General features: G+C 33.9%; 1 pseudogene; it reads left to right on the plus strand.

Moving 5' to 3' along the window:
* Positions 1–2,639: 2,639 nt before the first annotated feature.
* LOC126696238 (cysteine-rich receptor-like protein kinase 10) lies at positions 2,640–5,876 on the plus strand (annotated as a pseudogene).
* Positions 5,877–7,061: the final 1,185 nt, after the last annotated feature.

Raw genomic sequence — 7,061 nt, forward strand, 5'->3', positions numbered from 1 at the left:
AAAAAAAAAAAAAAAAACCTCCACCAACCCAATAGTAACTTCAAAAGGAAAAAATTTACCCAATTTCAACCACAATAAAAGGAAAAAAAAGCACTATATCAATGTTATAAGCATAAAATTGCACCAAGTAAAACCTACACACATATATGCATATATGTACAAGAAAAACTCCAACAACCCAACATAAACTTTAAAAACCAAAATTTTCCCAATTCAAACCATAATAAAAGAAATCAGAAAAACACTACATCAAATTTATAAGCATAATATTGCACCAAGTAAAACCGACATACACATATGCATATACATACAAAAAAAAACTCTAGCAACCCAACATAAACTTCAAAAACCAAAATTTACCGAATTCAAACCACAACAAAAGAAATCAGAAAAAACACAATATTAATCTTATAAGCATAATACAGTTATAGCAACCCAACAAAAACCCACTTGTGAAAAAGTAAAACAAACTTTGAAACTTTCAACACAATTGTCAACTTCTGCACAGCAAGTTCCAATTCAGTATTCAATTATTATTTCCAAACTCAATCCCATCACATTGTACATCTAAAGCCAATTTATCTAACAATCAATCTAACTTAATCAAATCAATCAAACATCCCTAATTCAAAAACCAAACAAACCCCATATCATATCAAAACTCAACACAGCATCTTTCATTAGAACAATACAAGATATGAACATACACTCACCCTCCATCCTCATCAAAAAGGAAATGCTCAAAATTTGAAACTTTCTGATGAAGCAAACAAAAAATCCGAACACTCAATTCAAAATCCAAATTGGGGAAAAGGGAAAATCATGAAAAAAAAAAACCTTTAGATTGTGACTCATGGTGGCTTTGGTATGTTTCCAAGCTCCACACACAGCTTCGGTGACCTCTGTGGTGGTGAGCTTTGGTGTGTGGTGTGGTGGAGGTCTGGGCAAGCAAAGGACGGAATAACCCCAAAGGAGGAAGCAGAGGGCACGACGAGAACTCTTTCTTCTTCAAAATCGTTCTGCTTTGGCGATATGTGTGGCGGTGGTGGAGGTTTGGCGTGAAGGAAGCAGAGGAAGCAGAGGTGAATGGCATGAGCTCTGTGGTTTTCTTTCTTCATTCTCTGTTTGGAGAGGGGTTTAAGTGAGAACTTAATATTGTCCACGTGGCAGGAGTCTATTGGCTAGGGTAAAACACTAGTTTTACGCCATAGCCTGATAAAACGTTTTCTCAAAAAAAAAAAAAGATAATGATGTGGACGCTAATGTGGATCAACTAGAGTGTAGTAATAATAAATGCTATACTTCAACTTTTAGATATATAAATATAAATATAAATATATATATATATATTTATTTATTTATTTATATATGAGAGCTAGCCAAGAAACTGTCAACTCCTAGAAACCATAATATTGTTAGTTTCCTGGCTAGCTCTGTGTTTGTTGTTTTTTATTTATTATTATTATATATCTATATACACACACATATATATATATATATATATATATATAAAGTTTATAATGTCTTATTCATCAAATTAGTGAAATTTGGACCAATATTTTTTATTGAGTTACAAAACCCAACATTTTTCTAGCCTGGTTTGGTTCCTGCGGCTGACGAACCCATAGAGCTCATTTAATTTCCAGTCTTCCCCATTTTCCTTGCTCGGCTTATCCATACTTAAGAATTGTATCAATCACAAATTCACACTGATCAGTATGATTTGTCTGTAGGGTAGCGTTAGTGTTTGTTATACACACTCTGTTGTTACATACAAACTGCTTCAAACTTTTTTTTAACTGAAATCGTGAGCTTAAAATATAATTTCTAGTTAAAATCGTGACTTTAACTCACGAGTTGAGTTCAGAAAAAGTGTGTAATAGCTTTTACCCTCGTCTATAACCCTTTAAAAAAACTCATTTGAGTCAGAAAAATATTATTTTAAAGAAAACAATCATTTTGTGCTTCTTAGCCTATTTTGTTCTTTCATTATTTCCGTAAATTTTCCAACAGAATTACCACTGACTGTATATAATCAGTACCTAATTGTTAGTGGATTAGGCCGGTCGCCATAACAGTGATTTTAAGGTTGTCTCTAGCAGATGTTTATATTTTAGCGAGAAGTGAGCTTTTTCCTAGTCTTTGCTCTGACTATTAAATTTGTTGCCTGTTTTACTAGAATGACTTCAACATGGCACGTAAGATTATAATTGTAATTTTGTAGAGTATTGAGTGGGTTCTTCTTTACATTGATTTGACTCACTTGGATCTTATGGATGGATTTGCATGAATATTCAGGGGGGAATAAGTAATATATATTAGATGAGGATTAATATAATGGTTAATAGAGACATGATCATAGCTGGGTTGCCAAAAGGTCCAAAACTAAGTTCTAACATGTCATATTCGAGAAAAATTCAGCTCGGTCAGATTGTCTGAACCTTGTGATCTTTATATATTTTACATATGAAAGTCATATTAAATAATAGACCATGGATGTTTATGAATCTTCTTAGCTATAAAGTAAGAGAGAGAGGCACAGTTTGTTCATGTCATACTGCTAACTTGCTATCACACCACACATTTTTCTTCCTTTGCTGCCTCTTCTACTTCACCAAGTCTCCTTCCCAACTTATATAATGCGATATTTTGCAGTAGATGTTGTCCATTTGATTTTATTTTCATGTCTTCTTTATTTATGTTCCACCAGTGCAGCTCAAAATTATGCGTATGTCAACTGTAATACTGCTAATAATTACACCTCTGGGAGTGTCTATGAGCAAAACCTTAACCTTACTCTTACATTTCTTGTTGCCAATTCTTCTATAAATGGATTCTATATCACTAGTGTGGGTCAGAACCTTGATGCAGTTTATGGCCTAATACAGTGCATAGGTGATCTCTCTAACAGGGATTGCCAAACTTGTGCATATACTGCAGCAACAGAGATCAGGAGCAACTGTTATAATCAGAAGGAAGCTGCCATAGGTTTTAATAATTGCTCATTACAGTACTCGGACAGGGGTTTTTTCTCGACTGTCAATAGTGCTCCAATATGGAGAGCAGTTAATGTGAATGATGCAACTGACACGCTTCTTTTTAAGCAAAAGTTGGAACCTTTGGTGCAAAATATTTCATCTGATGCTGCAGCCAGTCCTTCAAAGTTTGCTAATGGGGTCATATGCTACACTGTTTACGTAAATATCTATGCTATGGTACAGTGCACCAGAGACTTGTTAGATAACCGCTTGCAAGGGCTTATCAGTTATATTCCTAAATGCTGTGATAAAAAAGTAGGCAGTCGTATATACACTCCGAGTTGCAATCTTCGTTTTGAGATATATTCGTTCTTTCTCTCACCATTACCACCTCCTCCACCTGAAGTATCATCTAAATCTTTTCCATCCCCTTCATTGCCTGAGAACAATGCAACTACTACTAGAACTACGCCAGGGAACAATGTAACTACAACTGGAACTAGTAAGACAACAAGTAATCATGCTGGTATGTTTTTTGCTCATTAATTTCAAATCTCTTGAGGATTTACCAACAAGTATCTCATTGATCCGGAGTGTGAAAACAAATTTATCACCTTTTGTGTTAATTTAGTATATTTCTTGTTGCATGAATGATGAAACTATTTCATGCGTATGTGAGCAGGAAAGAAGAACAACTCAGAAATTTTTGTTTTGGTCATCCCATTAGCTGTTGCATTGGTTGTGATATCTATAGTCTTCGGCTACTTCTTATGGAGAAGAACCACAAGAAAAAGAGTTGGTAAATCACGTTATATCTCTAGCAGCATTCAATCAAATTGTTAGCTGTAAAATTTGAATTTCACTCTTCTCGTCTTATCAATAAACTTTGATGTAATAAAAATTTATTCCTTAGAACATTACATGATATTAGGAACACTTTTAGTATGCCTTACATAAGCGAGTTTCTAAATTAAGTTTTCTGCTATCTGAATTCATATATGTTTTATATTGTATTGTCAAATAGAGAGTATTCATGAAGGTGGAGATAAGAGCAGTGAATCGCTTTTGATGGGTCTAAGTACACTTAAAGTTGCAACAAGAAATTTCTCTGAGGAAAATAAACTTGGAGAAGGTGGTTTTGGTCCTGTTTACAAGGTACTTGGTTATCTACAATGCATATGCTATCTTTTCCCATTTCTATCTTGTAGATTGAATGCACCGTCTGTATTACTGTATACACCAGGGTAAACTCTTAGATGGAAGAGAAAAAGCTGTTAAAAGGCTATCAAGGAGCTCAGGGCAAGGTCTAGAAGAACTTAAAACGGAAGTAGTGTTGGTTGCCAAATTGTTGCATTGGAATCTGGTAAGGCTGTTAGGCTTCTGCTTAGAAGATGAAGAGAAGCTACTTGTTCATGAATACCTACCTAATGGGAGCTTGGACAAAATTTTGTTTGGTATGAATAATTTCATGTCTTTCTTGTTATTTTGTCTCCATTGTTTGACTAGCATATACTCTGTGGATATATAATCATGAAATTGTGGTCACTACAATAACATAATTTTAGTTGCAGAAAACTAGTCTAATAGCAACTGGTATGTAACCCTTGTCGTTTTGGCAACAACTTTTTCTTTTAGCTTTTTAGCTTTCAAAGCCTCACTTTTTTTAAGTCCAATCATATTTTAACCAACTTTCAGCTAAATGCTACATCCATGTACATTGTGGAGGAAATTTTTGTTCAAAGGAAATTCTCCTCATCAATTGGTTATCTTTTTGCACTTAATAGTTCATGTTCTAATTATCCTTTTCTTGTTAGCCTTGCTAAACATTTTTTTTCTTTTACACTGATAACAATCTATTGATCTGATGCTTGGATGTTGCTGCAGATCAAAGAAAACAATTTAGTTTGGAATGGGAAAAGCGGTACAAAATAATTATTGGAATTGCTCGAGGACTACTTTATCTGCATGAAGATTCTCAGCTCAGGATTATTCATAGGGATTTGAAAACCAGTAACATCCTGTTAGATGAAAATATGAATCCCAAAATTTCTGATTTTGGTTTGACAAAATTATTCAATCGAAGCCAAACTCAAGGCAATACAAATCAGATTGCTGGCACTTAGTAAGAACTTCCCCATTCTTGGACAGTTTTGATTCTTAATATATTTGCAAACATTATATGTAACTTTCAGATACTGAATTAGTCTGTGTACCAAGTGATGACATGTGTGAATGCTCACATCTGCATGATGTTTGTGTTGTATGATTCTAAAAGCCACTTTTCTTGTAAAAGACTTACCAACTTTTCTTGTTTGTTGGTGGAATGAAGCGGATACATGGCACCAGATTATGCTAAGAATGGGAAATTTTCAGCTAAATCTGATGTCTATGGCTTTGGTATCTTAGTTTTAGAAATTGTAGCTGGTTGAAAAAGCTCTGCAATTCAGTGAATCTTCAAACCTATGTAAGTTAGCTGTATGAGTATTCTCTTCTGTGCATAATTTTTAATTAGCAGCTCAAGATTGATTTGAATTCAACTTGTTACAGGTATGGCAACATTGGGGCAATGGAATGGCTTTGGAGCTGTTGGATCCAAGCTTGGGTGATCAGTGTCCAAGATATGAAGTTATGAAGTGCATCCATATTGGATTGCTATGTATCCAAGAAGCTGCTGCTAATAGACCTACAATGTCAGAGATTGTAATGATGCTTAGTGCCTATAGTACTATAACATCCCAAATACCCTCAAGACCAGCATTTTTGGTCACTAGGGAAAATCCTGAATCAGACTTGGTGACAGAAGATGCTGGAGCATCATCTCAACAATTTGAATCCAAACCAGAACCATCACAGAAATCTATTAATGAGGTTACAATTAATGATTTAGATCCCCGCTAGCAAAATATTGGGCACCGTTGTTTAAGACTTTGTACCATATATATAATTGAACTGTTGGAGCTAGCAATTCAGTGCTGGTCCTTTTCTTGGTCTAGAACTAATTAGACCACAAGTTAGGTATTGATATGCAGAATATTGTAAGTAGATCATGGATTTTCTCTATTATATTCATCAGTGGCGACTCCAGGAATTTTTCCTAGGGTGTTCCTTAAGAAGCATAATTTTCCCTAGGGACGGTTCCAGGAATTTTTTCCAAATGTATTGTTGTTTAGTTGTTTCATTAATTTTTTTATCTTTTATAAATTATAATTTGTTATATTGTTGTTTCATTAATTATAAAATTATTAATTGTTGTTTAGCCTAACATAATTTAATTTGTTTGTCTTTTATAATGTATTGGTTAATTAAATTATTAAATAAACTTTTATTAATCAACGCATAACCATATAATCAACCCCTCTATAAAGAGTATTTATAGGAATAGAATTTCTCCTACTACTTTTAGGAAAAGAAATAATAAACCTACTTCTACTTCTACTTGAGAAAGAAAAAACAATTTAATTAGGAAAAGAAAAGCAATTAAAATCCTAAATCATTAAGGAAAAAGAAAACAACATAAAATATTAAAATATTTTATTCTTCCTTAACCAATCTGCGTCATTCTCTCGGGGTTGGGGAAAACTCATCCTCGAGTTTTGTGCCAATCTTCCACGATCAATTGGAACCCCGTATAATCATTTCCATCCTATTCTTCTATGCAAGACAAGACAAATCAATATGCTACTTATCAATCTTTTCTCACTCATAATAAATCTAGATGTATAGATTTTATTCTTGACCTCTTTTGCCACGGTAGGATATAAGAAGTAAGTACTAAAACAGAATCCATGCACACATCCATAAACTTCATATTGCCTCCTCCACAAAGATTACTTAAAATCACTTGTTCACGCTTCTTGTTGACCTCTATCAATACTTGTTCATTAAAATCCACCCAGAAGGGATCAATAACGTTTTCCATTAATCTTTCCAAATTGATGTTAACTGTATTACCAAAAAAATTTGAGAGAAGCTCATCAACCCCAATGAAATCATAGTGTCTAATGTGTCCAAGTTCAAGCTTTAGTAGATTGAAACTTTGTTCATCAATTGAGAACTTGTCTACTATTGAACAAATCGATTGTA

This window comes from Quercus robur, chromosome 8, assembly GCF_932294415.1.
Source record: "Quercus robur chromosome 8, dhQueRobu3.1, whole genome shotgun sequence".
NCBI lineage: Eukaryota > Viridiplantae > Streptophyta > Magnoliopsida > Fagales > Fagaceae > Quercus > Quercus robur.